Source organism: Anguilla rostrata, chromosome 3 (assembly GCF_018555375.3).
Source record: "Anguilla rostrata isolate EN2019 chromosome 3, ASM1855537v3, whole genome shotgun sequence".
In the NCBI taxonomy this organism is placed as follows: Eukaryota; Metazoa; Chordata; class Actinopteri; order Anguilliformes; family Anguillidae; genus Anguilla; species Anguilla rostrata.
The window spans coordinates 64771946-64788928 of NC_057935.1; the positions used below are offsets into that span (position 1 = coordinate 64771946).

Below are 16983 nucleotides of genomic sequence, written 5' to 3' on the forward strand. Positions count from 1 at the left end.
TAAAGCTTGCACCTCTGAGCCATGTGGGAAGCAACCTTTGGGCCACTCCTCTTGTTCTGATGTTACACTTACTCTTCAGTCCGACACTGACTTATGGTGTCTCAAGGTAGGTCTAGGCCAGAGGAAAGCCATCAATCTCACCATACTATCAAGGTTGTGCAGAGTCTGGCTGCTCTTAGTGGAGCACCAACCCCTTCTGGACATAAAAATCTTGCAAACTATTGGTCCACGTGTTACCAAGACGACGGAAGAATTCTATAGTTCCTTTAGCTCAAAAGTTTTTAAAAACACTGGGTGCTTACAATCCTTAAAGCGGAATAAAACTACATTTTTGGTAAGTTCAGCACCTTATCTCTTGTGCTTCTTCGCTTTAAAAAAATACTTTACAGTTACAAGAACATTCCAAACGAAACATGTTTTTTTTTTTTTTTAAACAACGCTGATGAAAACTAACGCAAGACGTGAGCTCAGAGAAGGGTCAAAGGTGAGAGCAGTCACTGCAGCCTATTCTTCCAGGCACAGGGCAGCAGATAACTGGATGGGAGAGCCAGGGCAGCTGAATAGCTGTCGCAGGTGCGAGCTAAGACTTGAAGCGGGATTGCAGTGGATGGCTTTTCCTGGGAAAGAACAGCGCCCACGCCGTCTTGGCTGGCCTACCCAGCACACAGGCTTGTTTACTCATACCGAGGCTGACATGTCACGGCACGGGCCAGGCTCAGCCCCCAACATACCAGCAGAACATGCCCGCCATACATGCACACACACACGTACGCACACGCACTCATACACATACACACAAGTATGGACACGCACTCACACACACACCCACACGTATGCACACACACTCATACACACACACACACACACGTACAGACACGCACTCACACACACACACACCCACACATACGCACACACACTCATACAGACACACTCGCACACGTACACACACACAGGTACACACACTCACTCATACACACGTACACACACACTCACACACGTATGCACACACACACACACACACACACACTCCCACACATTCGCACACACACACTCACACACATTCACACACGTACACATTCAAACACACGTACACATACACACATACACACATGCACGTGCACACACATACACACACTCACACACACATACACACATACACACGCACGCACACACACACACGCAGACACACAAAGCCTCTCATCAAACTCTGAATAAAAGCAAGTCAGGTGGGAGTTTTCCATGGAAGTCCACTCCCACTTCAGTCAAAAACAAACCACGAGCAACACACCAAGGCTGTTGAGACATTAGGTACAACTGCCAAGTCCGTGTTTCCAGGAACAGCCACTGCCCTCAGTAAGAATAAGGCATAGTGTAATGTGCATAAATGAATACAGTATGCAGTTTGAGGGAACAGAGTCAACTAAGTCAATCTGCTAGCCATTTGGTTTGAGGGTGCAATCTTCTGAGGAAAATCAGGACCTGGCAGGTCAATCCAGGTCACATTCCAGAGAAATGCCTGGACACAAACTCATTTCGTTAACCCCCACCCCAATCCTCATACTGCCCCGAGTGACAGGCTGCTCCAACAATCCTGCAATCCCCCGCCTTAATTATTAATCATTTTTACATTCAATTTCTTTCGTTTCTGGACCAACTTGAAATAAATGTACTTAGTGTCTGTTCCTCAAGAACTGTGTGTGCATCACATCCGGCCTGGGGATAAAATCTGAACTGACAGATAATAAGACCCTCATCTGCGGTACCAAGACATTTCTGGTCATCTTAAAATGATATGTTTGGCCACAAAGTCAAACACATTCAGCATTAATTTTGCATCAGTAATAGTTTTTGCAAGGTCAGCTTTCCCCCGAAGCACAGGCTACACCATCAGATACTATTTATCTTACTCTTTCAGGTTTACCTCCAGGCTGCGTATGAGAAATGCATGCACATAGAATTACAAGCTAATTTTTGTACAATTGAGGACGATAAATCCTGAGAGTAACACAGTTATCCACTACTGTACGTCACTCTGGATAAGAGTGTCTGCCAAGTGACTTGTACCAGTCTTGTAAAGTTCCCTTAAGTGCCTTATGACATGCACATTTTTATATTTGCTCAATCATGACCTTTCAAGATGATATCTATATATCATATGACAAATATGCCATTACACAGTCTTTTTACTCAAGGTGGGGCCCATGTAATAAGTCAAATAACCCATAAAACCAAGAACAAAAACCCAATTCTGACACTATTCTCAGTGTAACAAAGGTTTCCAATGAGCTCTCTGCTTACCTCTCAACTGCTTGTCTTTTATTATGAAAGTATTATTTTTCTGGAAGCAGTAACATAATCCCATTACTAAATCAGCAGTAGCTTCCATTTTCTACAAAACCACTTGCCCAAATGAAACAAAACAAACAATTCTATGAGAGCTAAAGATGGTGATATTGCATTAATACAATGAATTGCACAGAATTATGCCATATGACACCAGATCAAACGCATAAACGCACAATTTCTCGTTTTCTGTAAGAACGCAGCCACTGCACACACTGAAACCCTCAGCTGAGCTCAACTGACCCATCTAACCTTTCAAAACACAGATGGGAGCATTCGGTGCCAGAGAGATTGCCTTACGAACACAGAGTCTCGCCCTTACCATCACGGTCACGACGGAGATGGCGGGAGCCTCCTATTTGGCTGCTTTGAGAAGGGCACGGGACCCGGTCCGACGAGGTTGTTTCTTAAACACCACCCCTCCTACAATTACAAACACGATCCAGCATGACTCAGCTGGCTTAAGTTATGATTATGCTATGCTAGGCCGCTTACAAAAACAAACTAGTGTACGACGGGCCTCAGGCACACGTCACAGCTTCATTCATTCGACGCAGAGAAGGAAAAGGAAAAAAAAAAAAAGACGAGCCATCACAAAACACCTTCAGCCACAACACCTGTTACCATCAGCGCCTTTCAAATGCATCATCTAACATTTAAATGTAAAATGTTATGGTTCAGGCAACCCAACAAAGCATTGAACAGAAGGCTTATGTTCAATCATCTTGAGCAGGCACCGGTTAGGCCTACTCATTGTGTTTGGGCCTCTCAGTATCAATGATGGGCTTCATTCTCCGTGCCGAGAGAAATAAGGTCATAACGGCCTCCTGTTCATCCTGGTACTGTAAGTGCAGAGCATATTAAACTATCATAAAAGCATTACGTAAGGGCCAGGTGTAATGTCTTATATACATGCTGTTCTGGAATGCCCGTTGAGGTGATTCATCTTCTTAGGAGTTGGCTCCACAGAGAGGCTGAACAATAGGTAATAGACTATAGACTATATATGCTACTATATTTTGTACCAGACGGCACTCATGTTTTTCTGAATTTGGCTGGATTTGTGTCAACCGGCCTGGCAATTGACACTCTTGTGTGGTAGCACACAAGCTGGTTTGAACACATTACTGCATGTGGCTGTTAACAATGGAAACTTCGCAAAAATAAATTATATATTTCTTTATGAATTATAATGTCCAGAGTGACCTACAAACATACAGAGAAGGCTATATCTACAGTGCTGACTTACCAAAGATTCTAAATGCATATTAAATTGAGAAACGGCTCCATGTATGATGACACGTTGCTCTAGTTAGGCTAGTTAGTTTAGTAGTCATATTAGCATTAGCACATTGAGCGGTTTTAATGAACGTGATGAGCTAATCACATCAGCGAACTGCTGGATTATGTTGCTATGCTGTTACGCACTAATGACAGTGCTAATCAGACGGACATTGATGGCAAAGCAAGGCATCCACCCTATGTTGGGTCCCCACAAAGCGCGCTGAAGCTACGTCAGCCTAGACAAACGCCTCCTATTGTCATCGCAGACCGCCTGTGACGGCACGGTAAACCGATCCGTTTCGCGCCGGCGGTTCCCCCCTGTGCGGCTGCGTGCTGCACCGCGGCTCAGGTGGAGGGGATGCTTTGAAAGGATGGACCTCGTTGTGGATTTCAGTCACACAAGCGACACAGACTGGTCCGTGCACCTCTTTCCATTTCGGCATCTCAAGGCCAAGGCTACATTTCCGGGACCAGGAAGCACAAAGGAGAGGGGGTTCAAACATGATTAATACTCCCTACCGCACGCTGCTTTTGTTTTCTCTACCCGTCCTGAAATTCTCAAAGAAAAAACAAATGCCACAGAAGGTCTAGGCTATACAAAGTGTGGCCGACACAGACAACAAGGTGATAGATAATTCTCCCCTTACCAATTAGTCGTAGCTGGCAGCACAAAGGTAGAGGCAGCAACGGTTTCCAGTGTTTAAAGAAACCCGGCTGAACAGAAGTCCCATTAAAGGGGTGGTGGGGTGGGGTGGGGGGGGGTTAGTGGGCCCCCATCCTTCCGCACCTCCGTGGCTCTGCATCATCGCTCCCTCAGTGGGAGCGTCCTTGCGCTTCATCAGCTGATAATCCTGAGACATTCCCAGGCATGGAAGGACCCCGCAGGCCCACTACAGCCCTGGGAAATTCCCTCCCCCTGATACTGAACCCCGCCCCCACCCCCCCTCTGAGCGGCCTGTATCCCTGCACCCCAGCCTGAGGGGCAGCAGGGCAGTTAAAACCTCCAGCCAGTTCACCAGGGGTGTAAACCTCAGACTTCAAGATATGATTTTGACTCTTGAGGCAACGGTTCAATATTTGGCAATATCACAAATTCTGCAACAATACACCGCAAAAACGATCCGATGTGGTAAGAAATGATCAATATGTATGATCCAAGGAAAACAATCCTGTTACAATGCACACACACAGCCAAAATGTCAAGAGTCAAGAGTGCAAAAAACCTATTGACATCACGTTGAAGAGAAGGAAAAATGGCACTAGTGTTAGTGATGACGAGGTTGAGTCAGAAACGTAAACACGATATAGCGATGTTGCTAGTGAGCGAACCACCGTGGGATATATACAGACATTTAAAAAAACACTTCGCTATGAATCATACTGATACAGATCGATTTTTGATCGGATTGTTGTCCCTTGAGCTGACACATCGAGCCAGATCGACATATCGTGACACCCCTACATGATAGCACCATCCAGTTCACACTATACAGGTGGCAGATGTCTAGGTGGACTGTGCGCTCTGGAGAGAGGCGAGGCAATGCGGAGGGGGGTGGGCAGCACCAGGGAGGCGGGGTCCAGGGACAGGTACAGCCTGAACCAAGTCAATATTTGAGGAGCGGAGCCAAGCTTTTTCTTTTCCAGCCCTAGATCATTTGTTTATGATAGGGAGGTGGGAGGCAGTGAGGGAGGGGTTGGGTGGTGGGGGGGGGTGGAGGGGGGAGGGGCACACAATGGCGGTGGAGATGGCGGACGATAAACCATAGAGCTGACGGGACGGCACGGTCCGGCCTCGTCGGCCGACGGAGACAGAAGCGCCACGCCATAACCCGAACCGTCTGCGAAACCGACTCGGAGAGCTCGTCCGCGCTTCAGGTAAACCCAGCCTCTGCCTCGGACTCCGTGAGGAATACAGATCACCTGTGGAATCCTCGCCGCGTTCAAGTGCCATTACCTTCGACTTCACGCTCCTAACAGCATCTGATAGCTACTGCGGGATGCGAGCGCATGTCCTGGCTTTTCAATTCTCATCCCCTCCCTCCCTTTACTGAATCGAGGAGTGCAGCGGATTTCGGGAGGCTGTCAATGAGAGCAGCCCGCAACCGCTGTTACCCGTGAGACCACAGCACAGGAGAAGTGCCGTTCTGAGAAACTGGATACAGGGTCAAAACAACTGATAGCCACCAGCATTTCTCGTCTCTGCAATACTGAAAGCAGGCATCCAAAAAAACCTTTGACTATGCAAATATTCAACTGTAAGATCACAAATAGATTTCATGGACCAGTACACAAATGCTTGTTGATTAACAGAAGAAAACAGAAAACACTCCTAATTTCATTCTTGCTCATTAATGTTCATGAACCTAATTACCCTGCAGAAAATAATGGCGCCAATTTTTTTTCTGCTTGAAAACACTGCAGTGAATGCTGATTTTTTGTGAGTCATTATTTGCACAGAGGCTCAAGCAGTGATTGGGGAGCGCAGGGCTCAACTGGTTCTATTCCCTCTCGGACACAATAGAACTTTTCAACGCGAGTGAGGTCGAAATGCAGCCCGAGCTGAAATGAGATGTGATCCAGAGGGATTTCGCTTTACTTAGCGGGTGGAGCCGCCGTTCTGAAATCACCACCCAGCCAATAAAAGTAGGATCCCGGGAGGTTAACCCCAGCCCCCCTTCTAACACGCAAGGCTAAACGCCCCTGTGTTCTCGGCCAAACCATGGACAAACAAGGAGTGGCCGCTTGCAAGGACCGGGCTTTCTGAGCAACATTAGCTCAGCGATTTGGGTGACGTGACTCACGCAGAACCGAGAGGGATCTAATTCAAAGCCTCGGGTCCACTGTGGAGGTCAGAGGCAGTAAATCACCGAGCCTTACAAAACAGCCTGTAAAAAACCTGACGCTGAAGACTATGTGCTTCACAGTGCGTTACATCACAGGGTGATTTATAATGACAAACTACAGATATCTGTGAGTTAAAATATAGGTTAGACAGAAAGATAAAGGTAGCCTCTCTCTACTTAATGCAAGCTACAAGCAAACTCTACACACTCAGGCAAGTGAGGGAATAAATGTTTTTTTTTTTTTTTTAAATAATGATAGACAAGCTGTGATAAAGGGAATCGTGGTCAAGGGGACTTGAAGTGGAAATATGCCAGTTTTTCAAACTGTCCGTTTGAGAAGCACTGAACTTAACCTTTCTCCACATGTACTCTTAGGCCTCTGCTCAACTGCAATGCACCCCTTCCCAACGGCAGTAAGCAACACACTTTGCATATGTTACATTATCTTCTTGTGTTACATATCTAACACAACAGCGCAAGATTGTGTAGTACTAGAGCAGCAGTAGTAGTAGTCATACCCAGAGCATCTGCTAAATGCCAGTAATGTGATGTAATGTGTTGGCTGAAAATCATTTAAAAAAAATAACACGAGCTTAATTTGATCTGGTAGAATTGGCAAAATATTATTTATTTATTTTTTTACATCCAATTCAGTTTCAGGAATCAGTGAGACATGTTTGGCCATTGGTAAAGCCTACGTCATGTGAAACAATTATCGTCTACAACCTGGTCCCATCTGCTCAACTGTGGTCTTCTGCAGGTTTTAGCAAAGCGTTAATTCCATCTTCTCAGCTGCCTGAACGCAACAACATCACTTCCTGCTTCTGTGACAGCTAGGATTCCCACTTAAAGAAGGAAGAACCAGCAGCTGAAGCCCAGTTTGTGCATGTGTGTGCTGATAGTCTTACTCACAGGATATAGCCTAGACTGTGGGTATAAGCCTGCGATTGGCCAACTATTTCAGTCGGAATTATCCTCCCCTTCCATTGTCTGCATGTTACCATTGTCAAGGGCACCGCCCAAGACGATTGTGACTGGTTTAAAGAAATACAAACAAGCCAGAGAGATTTTTTTCCCCTATACCGGAATGATAATGGGTTGAGCCAGGCAACTGGCACAAAGCTGAAACGAAGTGTGGAGGTAGGTCTGGCTATGTGAGACTAGTGTGCTGCAGCCCTCATAGCCAATGCACTGAAGACCTAGCACTCAAGGCAAGTGATCCTGTCTGATCACTCAGGATAATGGCCACTCTGTAATACTGGCAGCATTAGAGACCAGGCTTTAAATGGCCAAACATTATGCCACGCTCGTTCACTTTAATCAAAAAAGGATAAGGTCAATCCTCGATTGGGTTCACGTTAAATGACCACCGATACATTTTTTCGGGGCAGATTTTCTGTAATGCACTTAACACTGCTGAAATAGCAATGCGATAATCACATCTCTGTAGAAAGATGTGAAATTTTCAAAAGTCCCAGTAGGTGTGTAAAACAGATGAGGTTCTGATGAGGTCTTAAAATCTCACACGTTTCCCTCACACTACCCTCAGACTCATTATGGCGAAACTAGAGTCATAGAGATGAACTGTCTGGCAGTCGACAGCAGATTGAGTTTGTCAGCTGTATTTTTCCAATTACATATTTTATGCGATCAATCATGGATAAGTGGCTATAATTCAATACACCCCATTAAATTGGTCTTAAAATGCAGAACAAAATAATGACTTGTTCTGGGAAACCATAAATCTAAGCATAATATAGCTACTCACATGCGTGGTCACATATGGCATTGATTGCACATTAAACGTGAGGTTAATGATTCTGATTCTTCCCAATTGTGTATTTATCTGAAGGGTCAATTTAAATGTAATTTCTTAATCTTACAAAAACATTTTTACAACTGAGCATTTTTGAAGAATGCATGGTTAGACTGTGTGTTCAGAGAGAAATCAAAATGGCTACACGCGCACGCACCCACCCACACACACACACACACACACATTCACACAAGGTTTTTATGGTGTACAAGAACAGCGCAAAAAAGGTGGGAGGGCAGATGTAGGCTAATGGTCAGATGAGCCATTTTTTTATGCTGTCAAAATTATGAGAACAGGGGTCCAGTCATAATCCCAAAAGTCCTTGTAGTGTCAGTAAGCATTCAGGATGAAAGGGCCTCATAATGCAGGACAACCAATGCGCATACACACACAAATACACATGCACACAAATACACAAATACACAGACAAATATTAATAGGGACAAGCTTAATAGAGCTTGGTGGGAGTTTGTGAACGATCTACTGACTGTAACAAATAAGGTTTCTACGTTCCTTCACCCATTCTCAGGCCGGTGGTTCAGCCCCTACTGCACACCTGTTCACCTTCCTCCACAGTCACCCATTTTGTTTTTCGCATCGTAAATCCATCCACCATGTCCATGGCCTGGGATGAACTGTTTCAGGATTGTCTCTAGAGTCTGTCGGACTAGAACGTGAAAACAACTTAAACTGGGGAGTGCAAAATAAAAAGAGAAAGGAGTGCGTGTTTCATGCCAGACAGGAGCGCCACAGAGCTTCAACATGGATGCTTTTTGAAGCACGCTTCTGATCCAGAGACTAGTATATTTTCCTGGGGTGGCGGATGGGGGAGCTAAAGGAAAGCTGTTCAACTAGCCCCGCCACCACCCCCGCCCTCCCTTCTTTCGGTGTTCCCCACTACAGTCATGTCTAGACACTGCGTGGAAGAATACTGCCTGCTGAGAGAGCAGGCCAAGACAGTGCCCCTTTCATTAAAGGGGCACGAGAGTATATATGCCAAGGCGTGTTAACCATATGTACATATACCACAGTAATACACGCCTTGGCATATACAGTGCCCTCCAAGAGTATGGTAACAGTAGAGAGAAATTTGTTATTTTTGCGATATACTTGGATTTGGATTTGACATCAAAAGAAGAATATGAAACAAATCAGCTTTTATTTCATAGTATTTGCAAGCATATATGTTTTACCATTTTGCAGAAATAGCCATTTTTCTGTTGAGCCCCCAGTATCTAGGACAAAGACGGTGGTAAATTCTGCCTGGTTACACGGTGAGTGAAAGTAAGTCGCTCTAGTCATCCCAGCCAACCTCAAGACAAAGTTCCAAGCACAAAGTCACACAAAATATTTCCTTTGATGACAGAAAAAAAAAATGCCTTAACCAAAACCCTTACCTCCTGACAAGATGCACTGTGTTATTTGTGTAGAAGTCTAATGGCCCTTGGTCTACAGCAACTGCAACTGTGGTCTGGGGCAGTGGTGGCATGGGGGGGGGCGGGAGGGCTTATTTTAAGAAGAGGCCCCACAGAATGGTTATCAGCTGCAACATGCGAAAGCTACAGGATGCCGCTGTTACCGCAATCAGCCCTTTGACATGTGATACTGAGACCTATTTAATGCTGCTTACTGAAAGAAAAAAATCACCTGACCCGAGAACATTCCTGCATATTTAATTTCACACACACACATGTCAGAACTTCTCACAGTAAGGTACCTTAGACATTTGCCATGCTGGAAACCACTGTTTGCTGGCTGGGACACAGCACACTGAGATGCTATGCTTCAGAATGAATCCCAGTGCTGAAATATTCAGGCAACTGGAAGCTGGCCAATCTCTTATATCCAGGCCCAAATGTTTCGGTGTACAACGCTGACTAAATTCCCAGGTCAGGCCTGCTCTTGTCTCAATGACCAATAAGGTCACTCTTCTCACATGGACCATTCTCCAGAACCCAAGCTCTTCTATATTACTGGCCTGAGAGCACACACACACACACACACACACACACACACACACACACACACACACAAAATGTTCCCCATCAGGAATCATCTTCAGTCGAAACTGAATGAAACAAAAGCAGACCCCCCCCACCCCCTCCCCAGCGATCATGTGAGAGTTAGTTAGCACCTGGGCCAGATTCCTACTTGCCAAGTAGGACTCCAGGTAGCAGCCCCCCCCCCCCTCCCCTTGGGCCCTCAGGGGTCAGTACAATGGGGTCTGACAGGGATGCGGGTGGGCGGGACAGCGCCATTCTCAGGCTCCTCAAAGAAGAACCTTGCCCCGTGGGCGCTCCCCGCCCCTCCCTTGCCACGTAAAAAAGAGGAAATAGGTGGGTGCGACACCCGAGAATTTGAGCAACCAAGCCAACGGGCCTCTTCTCACTCGCTTTCCCAACAGCTCGAATTGCGTGGGCGCAACTGTGCAACTGAGCTACGCGCTGAAATCCTGGCCATGCTGGATTAATCATTAGCGACACGACTTGGCCCCCTTTTTACTGCTGGGTAACAGTGACCATCGCTCCTCAAGGCAATGCTGCTGCCGTCTTCTATAATTGTCACACAAAGAACAAGGACAGTGCTGGGAACCATTCCTCAATGCCGTGTTGCTCAATAACAAACAAGCACTCGGACCGGGGATAATTAGCCACTGAGGAGTCAGTGATGTCTCCTATGATTTGTCAAATTCCAGAATTCTGATCACCATTGAATTGGCTGAATATGCTCTTTCAGGTTAAGCTCTGGGGACAGAAGCCCTGATAAAAATAAAAAAACATAAGACAGTTTGTGCTTGTACAACAGTAGTCATCAACGCTGGCCCAGGAGAACCACAGAGTACTGGTTTTTGTGCTCAACTTAAAATCAGCAACTAACTCAGGCCCAAGAAAACAGTTTAGGTGAAATAAGTATGTAATCAGCTTGTTTTATTTGCTCAATTAAGTGCAGAGTAACAACAAAAACAAGGAGACCCTGCATCTCTCCAGGTCCATGTTCGAGGGCCACTGTTGTACTGTATACCTACCTTTGCCAGGACCTGAGAGGGAGCGGTTGTTCTGTAGACCAGAATCACCTTTCACCATCCCACATTTCTCTCTCCCTCTCTCTCTCTCTCTCTCTCTCTCTCTCTGTCTTTCTCTCTACATTATTCACTGCAGTATTTCATCGCAAGTCAAAAGATAAAGCAGCGTTCGGAGAACCTGTTTGTGAAGTCTGTGGGGCTCAGAACAATAGCCTGCCAGTCTGAGCTTGTTTACAGCACCGTGTAGTTACAACACTGGGAGAGCGTGTGCAGTGGAAAAGGAGAGAGTAGCAGGAAAATGTCATGCAAATCGCCCCCGACGCAGGTCAGCGTGCACACAAAGAGCCAACGGCCTGCCGACGCGGGCTCCGGAACCAAGGACAGGTGACATTTTGTCTCGCTGAACGGCCTCCTCCAAACCGATGCAGACAGCAGGTCCGCTGTGAAGCACCCAACTATTTCGCTGCCCTTTTTTTATTCCGCCCTTAAAAGGCAAGGAGAGATTTTAAACCAAGCAACCGTGGGCGTGTCACTTGCAGAAATCTACATAAGAGCGTAAGAATGTTCACTTACGAGAACGCACGCCACTCCTGCCACCCATTTTACCTCGGGCCTCGTGCACAGCTTAAAAAGTGTGATGCACATTAAAGCTGTGAGCTGCTGAAAGGGCAGAAAACAGCCATATTTGCTATCATGGTTTGGTTAGTCTGTGCCCTAAGGGGGGGTGGGGGTTCCCAGCTCCTCACAGTATTGTTTGGGCCTCAGTTGTCTCTTTCTCCAGAGTTGAGGGACGGTCACACTGGATTCTTTGTGCGGGAGAGAAATGCTACACAAGGCTAAATTTAGTCTCCGGCAGGGACGGGCGGCCGTGCGCGAGACCCTGAAGGACTCCCCGCGCGGCAGAGAGCTCACACGACGGGGTCAGCATCACCCGCCGTGCCCCAAGGACGAGCTGCGGGGGTTGAGCCGTGTGAGGGAGCAGAGGGCGCAGTCACACAAATAAAGAACATCATAAAAAAAAAGATCCCCTGTTCATCGTGAGGTCTTGTCACTTTAGCGAGAACCCCAGTACGCACCGGGTGCTCTGACTCATCCTCTCTCAGCAATGTGGCCCGGTTCTGAGCGATGCCCTGCCGTTAATGCAGCAGCATCGAGAACAGGAAGTGAGCAACGTGGAGTGTGCACGTGATTTTCATAGGACTGGGGGAAAAAAATATCTGATTACCTCAAAAGGAAACAACGTTATCTCTGGCGATGCACGCAATCTAGAGAGCGTTCATGCTCTGCTGTCTGTGCAGCAGCTATGACTGCATGCCTCTATTTTCCATTTACTGGGAGTGCTACAGAGCATTGTGACCCGTTGATAATGTCAGTACTTAAAGCAAAATGAGACTGAGGGAGACAGAACACAGCTTTCATGTTACCAGTCCAGCAGGGTAACATCTCCCCGATGTCCCAGGTCCACACGAAAAGAAAAGCATCTCAACCTTTGACCAGCAATATTCATATGGGAAGAGAAGGCAAATAAATCCCGATCCTCCCATTGGTGGTCTGCCAGGCTATATCCAATCACAAAGGGGGGGGGGGCAGAGCACAGATACCAGCCCAGCCCTCTACTGTTTCACACTTGGGCCTTGCCAAGGCAGTGCTGATTAAGTCCCCCCCCCGCCCCCTCCCCCTCCCCCGCTGTAAAGCACGATGATCTAATTACCGACAGTAGCCTGTAGGCAGCGAGAGGCTGACACGCCCGCCCGCCGCCCCTTTGCTTGCGAGAGGAGAAACCCAGCTCTGCCGAAAGCCGCTCGCTTAGCGCGTCTCCGTCTGCTCTGCCCTCGCGCCGGCCCAGGCCCCCCGGGCTCCCGGCCTCATTTACAACCCAAATGAGACGCAGAAGGGGGACGTGTTTACACAGTCACGTCGCTGGAAGAGGTGCCCACGTCGCGCCGGAAAGTTCTTCAGGTGCCTTCTCGGTTCCGATACAGCCCTCGTGCTCGCGATTCTGACCTGGGTCAAAGGCGCCGTTTGAGAAACTAAAGCCCTTTGGGCACAGTGAAACTCCTGCAGACTGCTGCCAAGGTTCACAGGAACTGTTCCACTTTCACCAATATAAAAAAATAATGTTTCTAATGTATTTATTTCTGTTTTCAGTTACGTTATGTAGAAGATTTTCAGGTGCTTGGGTGTTTTCACGTTTATCTTAAGAATAGAAGTATTTCAACTGTGAATTTTTAATTTGAAACAATCAGTTGACTAAGCAGACTGTCAACTCCCTCTACCTCCACCCCCACCCCCACTGCTCACTTTCAGGGCCACCTAAGCTGCTGCAGACCATCAGCGGAAACACAGACCAGTGGACTGGGGTTTGTGAAAATGAGGACACCTAAATGGAGTGCGGTTTTAGCCAGCATCCCTCCCACCGCTTGACTAGGTCTGCAAGGTCTTGCAGTGTCCCTGATATGACCTTGAGTGCACACTCTCCTGTCCTTGACAATGCCATAGAGACCGGCTGACGTCTGAGGTGTATGCCCTCCAAAGACACACACTAGTGGTACCGATTGGTAGGTGAGACTCTATATACCCACCCAAACACAAAAGGTCACAAAGATATTCATATGGGTCTTCAAAAAATAATAAATACGTTCCTTTGTTTTTCTCTCGTGAAAAGCGAATACCTCTTGCCATCGCCATACCAGGGCGAATACTGTTTACATTGAAGGTAGACGCATATCTCAGACTCTTGCGTATGTTTTTGTAGACAGAGGCTGGCTCATTTTGGCATGTGCCGTATGCTGTCAAGCATTCCTCAGATGTAAATGCAGTGAAGAGACTTCAGAGTAGATGCAGGCCAACCCAGGCCTAAAGTGCTGAGGGTTAGTCTGGTTTTACTATATTCTGTGGTTGGCAGGATGGCTTAGAGCAGGGACTCTCTATCGTGGTCTTGGAAGGCCACAACGTCTGCTGTTTTTTATTTAAATTCCTTTTTTCTCTGAACTTGGACAATGAATTAAAGTTGTGATTGGACCGTAAACAGACCTCACTGGTTAATTGGTCTAAACCACTTAGTGATTTTAAGGTGAATTAAACATCAGCATATACTGTGGTCCCCTCTGCCCAGAGTTTTGGATCCTTGGCTTAGAGGAGGCTTTAGCCTATTTCTTATTATTAAAAACGAATGCGGAAGATGGGGTTGTCGTAACAGTGCCCTGATTGAACAGCTGATATATCAGGTGCTTGGTACTTGAGAGAAGTCATGCAAGGCTGCATAGTTGAAACTGGAAGTGTACTCTTATCTTTACTATTCAGATCAGAAAAAAAATATATGTATAATAATTATTAGCCTGATCCAAGTTGAACATGTATTAAAGCAAACTCATTTACACAAAAAGACCAATGTCAAATCCGAAATGAACTACGCAATTTAGACAGAACAGGAAATGAAACCACTTCTTGATTTTCGGTGCCCTTGTATCTCAATGCAACCCTGCTGATCCCCAAAACAACTGGGTGAGCAGCATTCAGTCCTGGCTCCAGTGAACTGATGAGGTCCTGATAAGTAAGCTTGAAATTAAACAAGTCCCTGACACGCTGCACCAGGGTGGAGATAATCATATGACCATATTAAACAGCGTGTGCTTTTAAAGGGACACGCACCAGTTGCATTTTCTTCAAAAGGACAGCTCACTTTCTGGGGTTTAAAAAAAAAAAAAAAATTCTGTTGTTGTGTAAATTTTCAATTGGCCCAGACAGGTTCCGTGTGCAACAAAGAATATTTTACATATTTACTGAAGCCAGCAGTTCATCTGAAGACATCAAAAATATCCTTCATCGTACACAAATATTGTCTGGGCCAACTGAAAACAAAGACTAAAATTGAAATAACACATATTTTTTTAAAATTCCGTAAAAGTGAAGTACCCCTATAATCTCTTGGGAGTTTTGCACAAGAACTTTGCCACTCAGTCAACAGCGGGTGTTGGAAAGCCTGGTGTCAAAATGTTTTTGTTATGGTTCCATTTCAATAATCCATGTCTCTTGGTTTCCTTGAGTGGGTTTTATTGGTACTGCCTTAACCGTTCCACAGTCTACCTGGTGACATAGCTGAATCGCACATTCGGAAACTCTGAGAAAGATAACTACTAGTAACTTTACACCATGCGATATTCAAAACCATATAGGCTTGGCCAGTGGGTTTGCGAAACAAGGATCCCTGCCTTGCTCCAACAGCCCATATAAGGTAATGCGCCACAAAAACAAGAAAACATCAACCCACTGCCGATAAGTCCCAAAAAAAACATCACATTTTAGCATTCAATTCTAAATGGCATTGCTGATTATACCTGATTCTTATAACACAGGTACATACAGAGTTCCAAGTATGGCTGAAATGATTCTCTGACGGAAAAATACCAAGTTACATTTAAATAAAACTGAGCCATGGTTGGTAACTATGGAATATACATCAACTGGTACATGTAGCATACTGAGAGAAAGTTGTAAATATGCGTAACTTGTGCTGAAGCATTTGATTTGACTTCTCTTTGCAGAAAAGGTACTGAACACACCCTCACAGCCGAATAGCTTGAATCCATAAACATGAAGTTAACACGCAGCTTTAACGACTTCATAGGTTTTCTATTTTGTATATACGTGGTTTTGCTTAGTTAGCTCATTTAACACTCAACTAACCGCTAATGTTAGTGAAAACAACACAAGACACAGAAGCCTAATCAAAGGCGAGCCATCTAAACCTTCTGTTTACATCTCAGTGTCTGAATTAGCTCAAGTGGCCTCTCAGAGACGACCAAACAAATTAAAATTAAAAGAGATGATTTGATTACTGACCTCACTGAAACAAAGCCTTCGTCTCAGTCTTCATGTTAAGAGCAGAAGAAGAAAAAAAAAAAGTGAAGAACCTGACTTCCAACACCCCCACACGAAAAAAGAAAGAGCCCCACAAAACTACCGAGCTGTCAGGCGAAAATAATCCTTGGGCGTGTCTGGGGAGAGCAGGTCGAGGTATTCCGAGTCAGCTTGAATCTCACCTCTCGCTGCGGCGTAGAATGCAACAAATACGAAAAAGGAGGAGAAAAAAAGAGAGACTACAACTGCTGGTGTAAATTTTAGAAAAGGAGAAGTTACGGTGAAGCAACTTGTTCTCCAGCAGTGAGTCTGAGAACAGACAGCCGCTGGAGGCCAAAGGGGGGAGAGAAACTCCAGCACCTGGCCAATCAGAGGCCAGGGGCGGGCTCTGTATGCAAATCCCTTCAGGTGAGACAATCCTGCGACGGGGATTGGCTGTGGAGCAGAAGTGGGGAGGGGGGGATAATGGGACCAAGCAACCAGCAGGCAACACCTGGACTGAGTAATGAGAAAAACACAGGCTTTTCAGAAGAAGCTACAGGGATGGGTGCATTGTAAATTTCACCCTGGAACATACGCACTGGGGACTATTAGAACATCTAGAAAATGTAAAAAATGGCATGTATATACCAATATATAACCCATTACAGCTTTGGATACCAGGGAAAACAAGCATAGCTTACAGACTTTACATTCAAGAGATTTTTTATAACTTCCATATGATATGACTGAAGCCGATATTCATAGAACCACGGTGAACGAGGTGACGCCAGTTAGTCTGAAAAGGGAGTACCAGTTACTGCAACCAAAGTGCC

The 16983-nt window shown here is 45.9% G+C and overlaps 1 protein-coding gene across 4 annotated transcripts in view; it reads right to left on the bottom strand.

The window, feature by feature from the left end:
* The window catches only part of LOC135251675 (ETS-related transcription factor Elf-1-like), a 51343-nt gene that overhangs the window by 22546 nt on the left and 11814 nt on the right, over window positions 1-16983 (bottom strand). Inside the window, exons 1-2 of one of the 4 annotated variants that reach the window (XM_064329334.1) lie at window positions 16151-16495; window positions 2666-2766 (exon numbers count right to left, since the gene is read on the bottom strand). The exons of 2 other annotated variants lie outside the window; for them this stretch is intronic. The gene's annotated coding sequence lies outside the window, so the exon portion shown is untranslated. Of the gene's footprint in view, window positions 1-2665; window positions 2767-16150; window positions 16496-16983 lie in introns of those variants that run through there. One more of the 4 variants, XM_064329332.1, reaches the window with a different exon arrangement.